Source organism: Schistosoma haematobium, chromosome 5 (genome assembly GCF_000699445.3).
Source record: "Schistosoma haematobium chromosome 5, whole genome shotgun sequence".
NCBI classification, from domain to species: Eukaryota; Metazoa; Platyhelminthes; class Trematoda; order Strigeidida; family Schistosomatidae; genus Schistosoma; species Schistosoma haematobium.
The window spans coordinates 15,609,074-15,627,444 of NC_067200.1; positions in this window are offsets into that span (position 1 = coordinate 15,609,074).

Genomic DNA, 18,371 nt, shown 5'->3' on the forward strand with positions numbered 1-18,371 from the left:
TTAACCTTCATCGGATTACGTTTATCATCAAAATCGTATCAGTAGCTAAGTAGATTTTAATTTCATGTGATTAGTTCCGCTTATGAATTAAAATGAAACCAGGAGAAATGTTGATTAACAGTGGTATGCATTCATTATAACTAAATATGCATTAGGATTTAACAGTGATGTGGGGAACAGTTGACATACCTGAATATGAATAATTGAAATGACATAGGTTATAAATAATGACTATATATATATGTGCAGTTTAAGGTCAAGGGTCATTTGTTTTCACAGTCAATAACACATTAAGAATGGGTGGTGTAATAGTGGACTGGAGTTCACAGACAGATAAGTGGTGTGAAAATCTTATAGCTTATAAATGATCCGTGGATTTAAGAACTGAAAACTTGGGTTACGTAATAATTGATTACAATTTGAAGAGTTCACATAATTACAGAGGATTAAGTGAGCGGATGTAAGTGACAGGGTGCTGGAATAAATGGGTAACTAAATTTTAAAAGTGAAATGAATTACTACATAATCCATCTTATTACTTGTTTATTCCGTGGATTATAAGGAGTTCATATTATTCTCTATCTATATTTGTTCTAGCGTCATATCGACTATTAATAAATACGGACACGGTTTATAAAGTAAGACACTGAGTGTAGTTGCTATATTTATATTTCACTAATTCATTAGTTGAATAAAAATGTTACTAGGCAATACGGAACACAGTTAACGTGAACTTGTAAACCGGTTTTTAACATGGTCTTCCATAATCACAAATTCCATAAGTTGTAGACCGGCGTAAACATCATCACAAAGCTTTGACGACTTTAATGGATTCATACAATTCTGAAAAACAATAAATCAGCCGTGAAATAAAGAATTAGACTTAGTTATCAGTATCACATTCAATAAGTTCATCAAATAGCAGGTTACAGAATGTACCTATAAGTCTCTTATTTGCAGACAGCGCTAATCATTAGAGATTTCTATTTCCTTTAATAAAAATTAATAGGTAATCTTTACAACACACATATCAGTGTTATTTACAAATTGCTGAAGTTAGTTTCGTCACAACATACAAGCGTAGTCTGGCTTATGAAGAAAATGTATTTAATTAATGTGGCATAAAGGAGATATGAATACAAGGAACTTGTGATTCTGCTTCCATTGCTCATTCACTTTTCGTCACGTTGTCTGCATGAATTACTTCGGACGAGTCAGTCTGTAATGCAGTAGGAATTCATGAATTAACTCACTAATAGTTGTTTTTTATTCAAATCTGTATCGTAACAAGCACTGGGAATTTATTCAGTGTCTGACCCTTGTAGTATTTCGTCTATACATCTGCTATTAGCAAGAGAAATTGGTAAGCACCATTTAGATATTACTCGACAATATGCATCGTAACTTTGTTCACACTTTCGTCTGCGATTGTGCATTTCGTTTACAGAAAATTATTCGTCAACCCTATAACAGACACATCATAATTCAGTATTAAGTACGACATGCTTTTGTCACCATGCTCAGAAGAGACACCCATCGTTTCACTTATGAAGATTTTGTGCCTATTTAATTTGGTGTTATACACTGTTCCTGTATACGTTTAGAAAGCCGGTAGAAAAGACTATCAACGTCAATTGTTACTCACATAATTTTTCTCTGATACGTTACACAATAATATGTCACTTCAGTACAAAACAATGCTACCTATAGTCCAAATAACCTTTTATAGCTAAATACAAACAATTTATATAATATTCATAGTTAGTTTAACGCTTGCTTCTTTCTGATTACATTTTATAAACGACTACGTACATCTATGTGTGCCATCACCATAATCAAGGAGGTGAACCATATATAATGCTTTTCACGGCTTATTTTCGTGAAAACTCAATCTGTAATCTATTTTTGACTAGAAAAATGGTGATTTGACTTGTTTGACTTTGTATTGTTAAAAATAACCATATTACGCCAACTACATATTTACTTAGGTGGTGAGCACGAAATACGTCAAACTGCTTAAAAATTGAAATAAAAACTATCTTCCAGTCACAAAGATTACGAGAAGTCATGTATGATGGAAAAAAGGCTGTTAATAGCTGATAAATAACGACACATAAAATCCACGACAATATGTTACATGTGCGCGAAAACCCGTGACCTAACGCGCATAGTGTGCCATCAACTCCAGTCCATTCAATTCATTGTTCGCGCCTTCTCATTGTTAGGTATTTCTCCGCGTTAAATATTGAATATCTATTTTCTAAGTAGTCTCGTGTTCACAGCTTTGTGGATTGTGTGGCTATTGTCCAATGCCACTACACTACTCTCCCACCAGAATCAACGTGATGTTGGTTCGATACCAAATTGGATGGGATCGTCGCGCGCGAGGGTTTACCAAGGATAATAAGAATCCTCCGGGTATTGGTAAGCTGAAAGATAAATCAAAAAGAAGGCCGCAGCATCTGATCGGGAAATACATGTAATAATTTTAAAATATCTGCCTTCGTGCTTAAAATGCTTGAAATGAAAATTTGGGTGAAGATTATTTGGGCTATAAAAAATGGGGTTACAATAATAATAATAATAAAACGATGCGTGTTAATAGCCGTTGGTTAATAACTTAACGTATAGGTAGTAAGTATTTTGCGTTTAGAAATATTAAAGTGATGAATATTGTAGAAATATTAATATTGGTATTAGTTTTGGTTTAAATTATGAAATCAAATAACGATTATGCCGGTAAGTTGTCCATATGAGTTGAATTCCAATTGCATCTGTATTAATAGGCTAACTGAAGGAACAAAAGTATACCGTGGAGAAGAATTCCAACTAATGTTCCAGTTAGTTTGATACGGTTTATTTAGTTACGGGGAGATTTTCTCAACCTCATTTTTACTTGACCGTGATAGAATTTAGTAATACTACTAATACACATGAATGGTTATCAAAATAAAATTTAAATACATGAGTGATAATTATATGAATTTTGGACAGATAGCTAGGAACAAATCGTTAAACATGAGTGTATTCGTAAGAGACATACTCTAGACTCAATTTTCTGAGTTGCCATAGTCTATTTATACATATTTATACCTGGCGGCTGATGATGCATACAAGTTAGCTGCAAGTATGCAGTATATTATAAGGCGGAATACGATTTAATTGAGATATAGTGGTTACAAGTTATTAAAATCAGTTAAGCCTGTGTTATATTACGAAGTGATGTGGTGCTGCAAGATGTATTTAGCTAAATAAGTTTTTACAAGATGATTAAATAGTGAGTGATGCTCATGTGATTATCAGGGAGTACATAAGTTGCAACCAAGGGGAGAACACTCCCAACTCATGTCTATGATAATGGCTTGAACCTTTGTCAGTGTTGGGGTAAATTCGACATTGACGTTTTCAGTTTGCAGGAGATTTGCTCGACTGCTTATACTGATTATTTGCATGCATGATTGTGTCGCTAAACCACCAATTAGACTGACAAGGTTTTGAGATATTTACTGGATGAGCAACTGAGAGAGAAACATACTGTAATCATCTGTGATGGATGAAGATACCAAGAAAACAACACAATTTAATGGTAATTATAAGTCAATTTGTTGACCGATTTTGTTAATAGTTTCATTAATTTTATCAGTCATATTACGTGATTGTCAAGTTATGACAATGCTTTATGACGATATCTTGAAACTATTAAATTTAACTAGTTATAGTGTTGATTGAGGATTAGTCAGTGGAAAAATAGGTATTGTTGCTTTAGGTGATTCGAAATTATCAGAAATTTGTAACGTTAAAGAATCCGAGACGCCTAATTTAATTACAAATTTTAATTCAGAAAGATTCGTTTAGTGTTAATTTTAGTAGGCTACGGAGTTTTGATTTTAAACGTTTGTTTAGCCAACAACTACCTGGGGATTTAGTTATTTTACTAGTGCAGTTGATAGTACCTGAATTTTTAATCTTATTATCTAAACTATGTTTGCATTTTAGGCTGCTAATATGATAAACCAATCCATAAACCCAAATACGATTAGCAACAACGACTATGATGGGTTTATTGATAAATGTTAAAGGCGATTCAGATGATTTTTAAATTTAGAAGACATGAAGATATAGTGTGACGTATGTACGGGCCAGGTTAACAAGCGGGTTGTTGACGTATATGACGATTTAAAAATAATGAACATGACCAGAAAATAATTTTAAAGTTTAGACTGCTTGTGAAACTTCAGGCAGGAATATGATGCGTTATAAACATTCCATAAGAAGTTACTGCATTTAGCCTAGGGACACTTACAAATATACAGCAAAAGGAACCGGAAAACATATACATGTTAAGTAAAAAAAATCATTAAGTAAAATAGTTGAACTCGCCTGGATTATTTTTGCGTATTAGATTATTCAGTGGACGACATATATAACGCCATTCGTGAGTTGTAATGACCCAAAAGCATCCAGAATAAAAAGGGCAGTATGGCAATCACTTCCAGGGTGCTTGATGCTGTTGAGGTTTTTGGGACTCGCTCTGATCAGAACAACTGGATGAATCCAGATAACTGTGTGTGCCATCGAATGAGCCATCTAAAATGAACTTATGATTGGAGAAAACTTATAGCTGGAACTCACCGTATTTTTTTTAAAGAAATGTCATCCTTGTTGTTTGGCAATGGAACTCGAAAATATGAAATTAGGCAGGCAGTGGTCGGAAGAAAAGATATTACAGGATAGTGCATAGTTTAAAACAGGATGGTGTTAAGCGAAGGAACACTAAGAATTAGATCCAGATAACTATTTAATCCTTGATTGCATTGTTAGTCAATGTATATTTACGCTATTTACAGGTCATATTTGTTAGAGCTTGATCTTTAAACAAGTCTATGTCGCTGAAGCAGGTAAATGCTATTAAAGCTTGTTAACGGACCATCAAAGCTAACTAGTTGATATAATGATCAACTTTTATTATCGATTGAGCTAGTAAGTTATGTGAACTAATAGATATAACATTACGATAATATATGTGACCATTAATTAAAGGACTAATAGAATACTGGGTTACCAAAAATAAAAAACCGATTGAGAAGGTTAAGGTGGAAATAAGGATTAACAATAATAGGTCGCGTTTCTTTAGTTGGGCTCACCAATGTGGAATTATGGTCTACTATGATATTAGTACTGCTCTAATAATAGACCTAATCCTAAATTTGTAGATTTGTCATGATATAACTGCCTAATCTATAAGATCTTACGTGGAAGTCACACCATCGACTACACCAACTCACTGTATCGTATCAATTACCAATACATGATGTAGAACAAGGTTAGGCTAGAGAAAGAACAATATATTTAATATGAATAGAAGATATAAGGTAACATTCAGCAGAGACCACGCCTGCATGGCCGAGCCATGCCACTCGATCAACTCCAATCCATTCAATTCATTGTTCGCGCCTTCTCATTGTTAGGTATTTCTCCGCGTTAAATATTGAATATCTATTTTCTAAGTAGTCTCGTGTTCACAGCTTTGTGGATTGTGTGGCTATTGTCCAATGCCACTACAACCTTCCAAATGTATCTTCGAACGACTTCATTTTGGACTTTTGATTGGACTGTTTTCGTATGCTTTTAATAAAAAGGTGGTGCGTGTGACATCTTTAATATTATCGGATATAATCCTTCTCATCATGCCTCTTGTTCCGCCACATACCAAGGAAGCTTCGTTAATCAAGTGGAGTAGTTTGTGTTTGTTGACTCTGAAGGAGCTCAAAAGTCAAATTCATTTCATAACAACTGTTAACGTTTTCATCTAATATTCAATTTTGCTTTGTGTTATTTTGTTACCATTTTGCTTTACTCAGAAACACTCTGTGGTTTGTAGTGTTATACTTTTTGCACATTATTAGTGATTGTGAGTATAGTTATATCTTGAGTCCACCACAAGTCTGGTGAACCCAACGTGAGCTCCTTCTGAAATAGCAACCACATATTAGTTCACTTGATCAACAAAAATTTTCCCTGTATTTGGTGGCACCAATGGTGATGAAAAGAAATAAATCCGATAGTATTATTCAGTAACATTCCTGTTCAAAACTCCAACGTAGTGTAGAAAGTCTTAAAAGGGTGATATAACACTACTATAACTTTCAATCACGGGCCATGGCCAATAAAGTAGAACAGACTACTGAGATAGCGGTTCTTTTTAATGTCAGAGGTAGTGTGTGTGTCAGTGCAGCCAAGCAAATATGTCCGTCTTTTACAGTTGATACAAAGAAATAATAGATATTGAATATACATGTGATTACATCTAAAATGTCAAGAATAAAGAAAAATGATGTCGTCATTTTATTATTACAAAAATAATTTAATATACCTGTCACTATTGATGTACTGTAAATATTCATTTTTTGTTCTATAGTGAACTTTATAAACAATCTAACGTTGTCGCTATAGTACACCGTTTGTATCAATCGTATCAGATTTCTCCCTGGAAAATTAGTAACGGTCCTCCAAAGATGTAATAGGCAAGTTATAATTTCATTGTAGCTGTAAGAATGATACATTGATAGTCACAAAAAACAATAGCGAAGTTCAGAGCTTACTAGAAACGTTCAGTAGGTTTGATGATGTAACAAGTATTCAGTGTTTGACAACGCTTCTACCAGCAACACCTAATATATTTCGTTCCCACCCAGAGAAATCAAAAGACAGAGTCGAGGAGATCGGAAGAGTATATTTGGCGATAACCAATATATCGGAATTCTCTGATCTAATCTGGCTAGCGATTGCGGTTGATGTTGAGCACGGCGTTACCACACGTGATCTGGTGCGGATGCATGACCGAGCGCCTTCAGCTAGATGAGTCCACTAAAACATATGGTCAGCATCTAATGTCGAAAACTTAGAGCTATTTATTTTGGGGATTTATTTACCGCTACAGATCACTCCCCCCCCTAGTGTGGCAGTGACGACCCTAAGACGTGGCCAGCCAGAAGTTTAAACCCAACGAGTTTGTCGTTGGTAAACACTCTTCTGATAGCTTACTAAGTTTAGCAGCGTCTGGTCGTCTTTCCTTACTATATGGGACCGAGGTACAACATAGTAACAAAAGAAAAAGTTACAACGAAAATTTCGACTCCTCGTAAACTGCATCGTTCTTTTCCAGTCGTCCTGGAAAAGAAAAAAGAAAGTGTAAGTGCATGTCGAAATACACTCGTATGTGCGTAAAAACACAATGTCGGCGAAAAAATGGAAAATATACTCAAGCACACGTAATATCGTTAAAAAAATGTTTTTTATGTTTTGTTTTGTTTTTTTAAATAAAAATATAAATATATAGGCATATTAAAATTGTTTTACTTTTAAATATTATATATCGTAAAAAGAAAAATCGAGATAATATAATATGTCGAGTAGTGCCTTACGTGCAATAGTCATTTAAATGTTCTGGAAATCTTACTCTTCTTCCAGAGCGCGTCGTTTTAGGTATATTTTCAGATAGATTCGGAGTATCATCGCTAGTGTTGGTTGTCGGTTGATGAATTATGAGTGTAGGAGTCGTGTTGTGCGATTGTACCGAAGGAAAGTCGTCGTGAATAGGATTTCCTTCTAAATACGCTGCTTTGAGGCGATCGATGCTGATGCTATCGTTTGTTCCGTTCTTGTCGACTATATAGTACTTAGATTCACGTTGAAGAACTTTGGAGAGTCCTTCGTATGCTGATTCGAATGGTCGTCGATGCGAGTCTCGACGAACGAAAACGTGTGTACTATATCGTAAGTCAGGTTGAACGAAAACATCAGTTGATTGAGGTCGAGTGGAAGCAGGTTTAACTGAACGAATTGCGTTTGTAAGCCTGTTCGTGTAGGAGGTTAGATCCATGTTCATTGAAGAGGACGAAGGATCCACGAATTCTCCTGGAAGTTGAAGTGTCGTTCCATAAACGAGTTGAGACGCAGTGTATCCAATGTCAGCTTTCACTGCATTGCGGATACCCAGTAAGACGAGTGGAAGAGCGTCGGTCCACTGTGAAACGTTTGCAGCTGATAGTGAAGCTTTTAGTTGTCGGTGAAAGCGTTCTACCAACCCGTTTGCTTGTGGGTGGTAGGCAGTCGTTCGGAAGCGAGTGGTTCCTAAAAGTGTGGTCAGACGACGGAAAAGATCAGATTCAAACTGACGTCCGCGATCTGTAGTGATGGTTGAAGGGCAGCCGAAGTTTGCTACCCATCGCTCGACGAAGGCGCGAGCCACTGTTTCAGCAGTGATGTCCTTGATATGTAATGCTTCTGGCCATCGAGTGAAACGGTCTACGCAGGTTAAGAGGTAAGGGTATCCATTTGAATCTGGTAAAGGTCCTACCAAATCCAGATGAACATGGTCGAAACGAGCATCGGGAGATTTAAATGAGCCTAAGGGACATTTATTGTGTCTGATAACCTTAGATTTTTGGCAGCTTACACAGGAGTGTGCCCACTCCCTCACGTCTTTATTCATACCAGGCCAGCAAAATCGTTCTGCTATAAGCTTCATGGTTGCACGAACACCTGGATGAGAAGGCTTGTGCAACGTATTGAGGACGCTGTCTCGATAATGTTTCGGCATGATTGGGCGAACCTAACCTGTAGATGTGTCACACAGTAAGGTTCCCTTACTCGTTCCCATCTGTTTGATTCGTAGTTTAAGGGTTGTAAACGATAACTCGTGCTGAAGATCAGTGTCTGCTTTTTGAAGCTGGGCGAGTTTAAGAAGGTCGATTCCTTGGAAACTGTTCAAGGAAGTTATTCGAGACAAGGCGTCTGCGACTACATTGTGTGCTCCAGAAATGTTCTGAATTTCTGAAGTAAACTGCGAAATGTAGTCCAGTTGTCGAGACTCACGGGGAGAGTACTTGTCTGAAGGAGAGCTTAACGAGAGTGAGCGGTTTATGGTCCGTGAAAGGAGTGAATTCACGACCTTCGATATAGAGTTGGAAATGCCGTACAGTACAATACATAGCGAGGAGTTCCCTAAAGAATGTGCTGTACCTCGATTCGGTGTCTAGCAACCTTCTAGAAAAAAATGCCAAGGGTTGCCAGGAGTTGTTAACCCATTGTTGTAAGACTCCTCCGATTGCCGAGTCGGATGCGTCTACTGCGATACTAATGGGTGCTCCGGCGTCCTGATGTGCGAGCATTGCCGCTTTAGCAATCAGTTCCTTAACTGTGGAGAATGATTTTCGTGTGGTGTCGTCCAAATTAATGGATTTCGCATTTCCACGAAGTTGGTCGGTCAGCGGTTTCATGAGTAATGCGCATTTCGGTATGAAACGTCTATAGAAACTTACGAGGCCGTTAAACGTGCGTAATTGCTTGACGGTGGTCGGTTCTGGGTAATCCAGAATGGCCGCCACTTTGGCTCTGAGGTGTCGGATACCTTGAGCATCGATAGTGTGTCCCAGAAAGTCTAATGAGTCGGTTCTAATTTGGCATTTCTGAACGTTTACAGTAATGCCATGTTTTTGTAGCCGTTCGAAAACAAGATCCAGATGCTTGAGATGTGTTTCTCTGTCCGGACTTGCGATTAGACAGTCGCCAACATACGCGTGTACGAAATTGAGACCTCGAAAAACGTCGTCTATGAATCTTTGGAATGTTTGAGCAGCATTTCTTAGACCGAAAGGCGTTCGCAAAAATTCATAGAGTCCGAAGGGAGTTATGATAGCTGTTTTCGGAATGTCGTCAGTAGCCATAGGGATTTGGTTATACGCTTTAACCAAGTCGATTTTCGAAAAGACAGTTGTACCTTCCAAGGTAGCTGTCAAATCGTGAATGTGAGGCAACGGGTAACGATCGGGAATGGTTTTCGCGTTCAATCGCCGATAGTCACCAGTTGGACGCCAATCGTTGCTGTCCTTTTTAGGGACCATGTGCAACGGAGATGCATATGGGCTACTTGACGGTCGTATGATTCCTAAGTCTATCATATGGTCGAACTCGTTTTTCGCTAACCTTAGCTTTTCGGGAGCTAGTCGTCGTGCTTTCGAGAATACAGGTGGTCCTGTAGTCGTGATGTGATGTGTAACGTTTCTGGTTACACACGGTAATCTCGGTTGCGTTTGCTGTATCCCAGGGTACTTGTCGAGAAGTGGCTGATAAAGTGGGTCTATCATATGTTTAATCGTGACTGGGGATAATTTGCAACCAGAAAAGGAAGTTACGCAAACGGACAAATTAGTGTTTCCGTCTACTAGCCTCCGTTTGCGCGTATCGGTGATCAGATTATGGTGTTGTAGAAGGTCCATACCAATAATTGGCATAGAAACATCTGCAACAACGAAGATCCAGTGGATGGGTTTGCGTAAACCCACGTTAAGGTAAACGTACCTTTTGCCATACGTAGCGATCGGTTTTCCGTTTGTCGCCTGTAAGTTTAGGGTCGATTCGTGAAGTCGGTCGTTAGGATTTGCTGGGAGAGCGCTAACTTCTGCGCCAGTGTCGACGAGGTAGCGAACTCTCGTTGTCACATCTGTGACGTATAACAGACGGCTATGTTCGCCGGCTACGGTTGCCGTTAACGCGTGCCGGCTTGGAAGTTTCTCGAATTGTTTTTCGAATCAGTCAGTTTCGTGTTGGGAAAATTGCAGGGTTTTCTGCAATTTCTGGAAAACTTTCCATACTGGTTATGATACCAGCACCGGTCGGGGTTATCTGTCTCTCGTGGTCTAGAGACAGATCGCTTACGTGAAATGCTTCTACGTGGGGTGCGCGATCTCTTACGGTCGGTACGAAGACTAAGATAACGCGTGAGTGTATGACATAACTCGGTTATGTCATTCTGAGTCGTTTGAGGTTTTTCGTTGACTGAAAATACCTCAGTAGTAGAAGGTTTCGTAATTTCTAAAATGCGGTCGGCAGATGCAGCTAGCTCGTCTAAGGCGTTGTTCTGAAACGAGACCAGAACTGCTTGCACCTGTTGGGGAAGTTTTGACAAGAGAAGTTGTTTGAATAGACCTTCGTCGAAAGTTCTTGGGCCTATTACCTCTCTCATCCGTTGCAACATGTCCGTCGCAGAACCGTGTTGCAGGTCGATGTTATTAAAGAGTTGATCTAACCTTTGTCGATCGGTTAGGTCTCCTTGTTTAAGAATCGAGCGTTTTAAGATTTCGTAAGGATCGGAAACATCACTAGTAAACATACTAGGTGTTACGTACCTGCTGAATTAGCGCGGTAGTCCCTTGACTACTGCGAGGAATTGTGCACGTGTGTCGATTACGTCGTGCTCGGAGAAGTCGGCTTCCGCGTAGCAGAACCAGGCTTCGATGTCGTCGGGCCAGAAAGGCATCAGTTGAAACGAAGGCGGGGACAAAGTCTTAAGCTTGAGTACTTTAGGTGTCTGTTCAGTCATGATGAAGTATGAAGTACGATAATGAACGAGGGGAAAATATATATATATCCAAGAAAAAACACGAAAAAAAATCACAATGTTTAAAAAAAAATAAAAAAATAAGGCAATGATATGTAAAAACCCCAAAAAGGAACAGACTCACAGTTGCAGTTAGGTGTACCAGATCACGTCGGTCTCACCAATGAGGATGTCACAGGTATTCAGTTTTTGACAACGCTTCTACCAGCAACACCTAATATATTTCGTTCCCACCCAGAGAAATCAAAAGACAGAGTCGAGGAGATCGGAAGAGTATATTTGGCGATAACCAATATATCGGAATTCTCTGATCTAATCTGGCTAGCGATTGCGGTTGATGTTGAGCACGGCGTTACCACACGTGATCTGGTGCGGATGCATGACCGAGCGCCTTCAGCTAGATGAGTCCACTAAAACATATGGTCAGCATCCAATGTCGAAAACTTAGAGCTATTTATTTTGGGGATTTATTTACCGCTACAGGTTCAACCAAGCAGTCACTTTCACAATAAAAGAAGAAAAGGACGACGCCATCTCCTTTCTAGATGTCTTGTAGACGAAGAAACTGACGGTTCAGTAAGAAGTTATGGTTATAGTAGAGCGAATACCCAAAACCAATGTACACGCTTTTCTAGTTTTGTCCCACTACAATATAGGAGAAACTTATTCAAGTCTTTGGCTCACAGAGCTAAAATTATATATTCTGAAGACCGTCTTAAACAGGAACCAAAACTCATTCAAGATTTTCCAAGTAAGCATGGATACTCATCAAAGTTTCTAACAAAACATATGTTTGCAACTTAACCTAAAGTAAAATAAGTGCCCATACTAAAACAGCCTATATTTTTGAAATTACATTTCAAAGGGGATATATACAGCCAGTCAATAATGAGTTCACGAAATAAGGAAAAACTACCTAGTTCCTCTGCCCCTATATCTATTGGCCATTCCAACTGCTCTTGCTGAGCTAATTATAATAGGAACATAACTAGACAAATGCATCATTGTATTTCTGAATATCAATCCCCATGGTTGACCAAAGGGCAAGAAAAAGTAATAATGATCTCTATTCTAGCGCATCTAGTTGATACTGCTCATCACACAGAAAAAGTCTCAGCGTTTAAAGTTATTCACAAAATCCCACTGAATTTACCGTACGGCTCCAGAAACCAACTTTTACATACAACAGAAGCCATAGGAATACATAGAAAAAAATAACATTCTCGCACAGAAAAAGTTTATATACCCTCCAAATCTACCCAGGCCTTCGACCTAGACACTATTACATGTTTACAATTTTTCTTTCCCTCCTCTTAAAATTTTTCGAGCTCTGATTATGTTAGAATTTCATTTTATAATTACAATCTTACGTAACATGTTTAGTAATCTCATTACCTAATTCTCATAGCACCCGTTCTACTGATTACTGATCATTAATTTCACAGATAACGATCCCTCTTGAATTCGTATGCCTACTCCTATATGACTGGTTTTGATAATTAACCGAATGTAGAAACTTACCTTGGTTCTAATTTAAATTTTCCAAACGTTGTTACTAAGTGATTAATACATTTTCAATTTGACTCACCACCACCCCCACAGTATCGACTTTCCTATATATTAGTGTAGAGCCCTGGTAAATAATTAATTGTAAAGAAATATTTCTTGGCTCAACTTGTCTCTTTAATATCCTAATGCAAATCTTTGGTGAAGTGGAACATCCAATACCCATAATAAAGAGGAATTTTTTATTTCTGATAAATCACTTTATCTAACTTGACTGATTATCGAGTATGGGGTAATACCATGTTCGTCTCGACCTTAGTCCTGGCTGGATTCTTTTAATCAAGTTGCAATTTGCACACTAGTCTAAGTGGCTCACTGTCGCATGTGCTGTTTTTGATAGCAGGTGGTCGAATCAGGATTCCAGGTACTTATTGCTGGTGACTATCAGCTATCATGAAACATAGATCCAGATTTTCCTCCTAATTACAACTTAATTTCTAAATAAAATCTATTTGTCTAGAGAATACTGTTAACACTGACCACCATGTTGTAATCACCTATTTGCTTTGTCCTTAATTTATTTGAGGACAGGCATACGGAGTTCACTGAACCTTCTTCACTTTCACTTTAGTAAAAATGATTGTGCAAAACCAATCCCAACACCACCTGACAGCATGAACTGCTTAACACCTTTAATTAAACCATCCAGCTTAGAGAATTAGACACTAAAAAAGCCTGTAGCGTGGTGTCGAGTCGCAGTTGACTATGAACACCGCTACAGATAAACACGTGCCAAATAAATCCATAAGATCCCCTGGAAGCGAAATATCAGAAGGCAGCTAATGGACCAAGTCGAAATATATTTGCTGGCGATCTCGTGGTATCGAAAGAATACCGAGATCGTGCCAGGATACAAGCTTGGTTACAGAACGTAACCGAATTCGCGCGAAGTCACAATCAAAGTGTATGTATAAGAATGGAAGCACAATATAGCTGTCATTAGCACAGTCAAACAAAAGCACATTAAAACAAACACTGGTACAGTTGGTTATAATAATAATTGTTTTTATTAAACCAATCGTGTTCTCGTGATAAAAGTAAATCTCTACAAGCCCATCTGAAATAAAAATATTTCTATTGCCTTTCAAAAACTTTGATTTCCTGAGATCAATCATAAATATTCAATATTCTGTTCAACAAAGATTTATTTAAAAATGACTACAGCCATATTAACAAGGTATTTTGAAAAAAATCTCCAAGATTATCGATATTATTTTAATGTAAGACAGTCATATCTTACACTACTATTAAAAGTAGAGGAATAAGAATGATTAACTAGAAATATTTACTAATAAATTTGTAACCTTCCTTTTTTACAAATATTATGTGAATTTATTAAGAGTTATCAGAAAACATATTGACACATTATAACAAAAATATAAAGTTGTCTATTTATTCACTCATATATAACAGTTATTAAAATAAATTCTTAACATTCGGTTAGTTAACTTATTAGAATATCGTGTTTGTAATAAAGTGGAACATTATTCGCGTCAGTATTTTTCATTCGGGGAGAATTTCTTAGATGAATATTAACCAAAGACTGAATCAAATGTGAAAACCTCAATAAAAAATACGATAATTGAGTAGATATACACTGATAGTTTGCAAACCCAACATTTCGGTTCGTCTGTACTTTATCCCAAGAAATAGGAAAGTAATCACAGAGTTTCATATCCACCAGAAAACAACATACATCTGTATCATATTTGAGTACTAGCGAGCAATCAAGCTAAATAAAACTCTATTATTCAGAAGTAGGGAAATTTTCAGATGTGAGTAGATTAGTAAAGATTTCCAAGCGCCATAAAACAGAAGTAGAGAGTACTAAGTATGTATATGGGCAGAACAATGAATCAATAAAACAATACGGGAAAACAAATGGAATAAAGTGTCTCACATTGCAATAATGACTAATGTATTCTTGACTACCGATTATTACCAAGTAGTATGATATAAAACGCATAAAAACGTTATGAGATGAGAAGCAAAAAACAACTGCACTATACAACACATAATCATTTTCAGTTCCGTAGATTTATTTACCCTAAAAACTTTCGTGTAAATTATCGTTCTACTGACTCTTATTGTGAATCAAAGAACTAACAATAACTAAAAGACCCGTCTTAATCGAAGGAAAACTACATTTCATGCTGAAAAGAAGCATATTTTTGTTTTGATATTCACCGATTAAATGAAAAGTACTCAATATATACCAGTTATTTCTATTGCAGGAATCAGTATGTTTGTAAATGCCTTTTTCGGAGATCGTTTTTCCCAGTGAGAGAAAACCACAGTTAGTATGTATTTATTTATTAAAAAAACTTTGAGCTTCAATCGAACAGAAAATCTTATATAACTAGCAGTTTAATTATTATTTAAATTTAATGGATTAATTTTGGGAAATTTCAAAGGTCAACTATTTTTATAAGGTAATTTAAATCAATGATTAAAATATACGTTGCTTAGAAATAAATCGGATATTTTTTAAACAAATGAACTATCTTCTTGTAAATTTGGAAGACCCAAGAAATACGACTAGAAATAGTAGGTAAGTCAATAAATGTACTGATAGCAGTAGATATTGCTTCACGATACTTTTTTCAGTTCTGTTTATACGAATATATGGTAGGACTATCAAAAAACTTTAAGAAAACAAAGTCTCATACTATTACGTTGTATTCACTTAAAAATACTCCAAACAGTTGAAATGAAATGAATGAGACAAGACAAATATAGAATACGAAAGTAGTTTCTTCAAATCCCGTTTGGTTTGTTGTAAAATGTACTAGAAATGTGTTTTAAAGTGGTTTGGAAATTCTTATTATTGCGTTTCTATGGCCTTCACATGTGATAATGATAGTTATGGATTATTTATGAATGAAGAGTCACAATTTCCATCTATATTTATACCTGCTGTTGTTCAGTTTTTAGTGATTATTTGACTGATATTACTTCATAATGAGAATTAACTCCTAATAGAACCAAAATGTGGTCTACTGTTCACCGGTTATAAATGCCAGCAAAACAAGCTACTGAAATCACCAATAACGCGAAACAAATCATTCCTACGTTAGGATAGAAATGTAATTAAATTACTATCCCCAAAAATAATAAATCATCTAGCCTGTAATGATGATCGATCAATCAATATATAAGATATTTTATATAAGATATTTTAATACAAGAACATAATACAAGGCATAACCAATTTATTGGGAAATTGGTATAATCGGTGCAATATTTTTTTCACAAGAACGAATCCACATATACTATGCATATTATCCTCGAACAGATGAATAAAAACAATGTTTCTTTCTATTTTTCTATATCACCTATATCCATTCAGCCAAAAGAAATTAAAATAAAATATTTATGCACCATGATAATTTTGACAAGTTATCCTTCTATACAAAAAGCTGGCGAATTCCAAGATACGGATTTTTTGGTAGCTTCATTAAAATTCATCTTCTGTCAAACTTTGTGCACGCTTTATTCACAGTCTGATATAAGCATACTCAAACAGTGCTAGAAAATTTCGCTACTGAAAGAGAGTTAAATAAAGCCTCACTACTTGTTTGTATCAACATATAGGCACGAAAATATATTAAAACGAATAAGTGTTTGGTAAGAAACATGGTTCGATAAACTGGTAACAAATATGAAGAAATCCACAGAAGTATAGACATAAACGAGAAGTATTAAATAAGAGAAACTACTCAGCTCTTAAGCAAGACTACTAGTATCAAACAAATTGTTAGTTAAAACAAATGAAACTAGACTATCGTCCTTCGAATCTTACCTTCAACTCTTTTCAAGAGGTCCGTCGGTCGCGGCCCCGACAGCTCAGTGGTAACATCTCTGACTGTGAAGCTGGGTGACACGGGATCGAATCCGTCAGGGAGCACCAGTTCCCTCAAGATTACACGTACACCTTGCTGACGAGTGCCAAGTAGCACGAAACCCGGGTCCAGGGTTTCCCGTTGACTACGTCCAATCACCATCTAATCTCAAAAATAACACTAATTAGACCAAAGGGAAATAGTGGTTTTATTCGCCTTCCCAAGAACATGAGTTACATTGAGAACTGACTGACGTTCAAAAAGTATGCCTCTAGACTCCAACTCAGCTATCAAAAGTAATCCACTGAAGAAAGGCTTAAAACACTTAGGTTCAGCCCCTGGTGGGATAATGGGTGTACTTCTTGTGAGGAATCGCATACTGAAAGAGCAGCTATCCGCAACTCCCTGATTTCTAAATGGGACCACATCACAAATGATGTGGACTTATAATCACGTAAACGTATGCATAATGTAGTGTAACAACAATCTCTTCTTGAATATAAGTTCAAGTTAAATATTGACAATTTAATAAAGTATAGTGTCATTATAACTCTTTTGGTCAGTAAATAACACCATTGTTTTATGCTACAAATAATGTGCTTGATTTCAAACGTAAATTATAACATGAAGGAATATGTAAATAGAATTGGAAATTGATGAAATCCCTGAAATAACTTGATCCACAAGTCACAAATATGAAATTATATAATTCGTTCAAATTGAATCCTATTTAATTCTCTTAAATATTACATTATAAGGAGTAGGTATACTAGTTCACTCTATATGCTCAGGTCCCTATTATATTATCAAAAATATCGTGAAAACATTAATTTCATGCAGTAGAAACCGTAGCTAAAAAATCCTTAGGTTGTATATAGGGCAATTGGTTAATGAAACTATAAATCTTTATCTACTATGATGACTTGATGCGCGTCATACATGCTCTAGCCACCGTATATCTCCGAATACACTGATGGCTGGAATGTGGGTTTTGGAAGAATGGTGGCGAACAAACTAACAATTCATTAACTGTTAGACTGCACCATGTTAGTATGTGTAAACTACGTATTTAGTGTGTGTAATCTAAGTATTAATAATGAGAGTTACAGGAACTAAATATGAACTCATGTAGTCGGTTGTCAGTCACAAACTAATGTTAGTGTTAATGATACCATCCGGTTTCTATAACCAGAATCAATGAAGCACTTTTCTATCTTGGGACTCGAAAGTCCACTATGTCACCACTTCGAAAAACTCCTTGCTTAAATTAGTTGAAAATGCTAAGAAGGAGTAATGAAATGTGAGTAGTGAAAAGTATTTTTTTGCGAATCTCAACAAAAGCATAAAAGTAGCCCAAAACACCACCATTCACAAAACTTATTCATAAAATCCGGAAGGATTACATAACAAACTTCTCATGACTCTGTTCGAGACATTTTTACGTCACGCATTCACATTTATTTTCAAATCTTCCAGAATGTTTTTGTAATCCAGTATAAACCCACTTGATTTGTGCACATATACTAACAGTGAACATTAAAGATCTCATTGTGGTTAGCTTA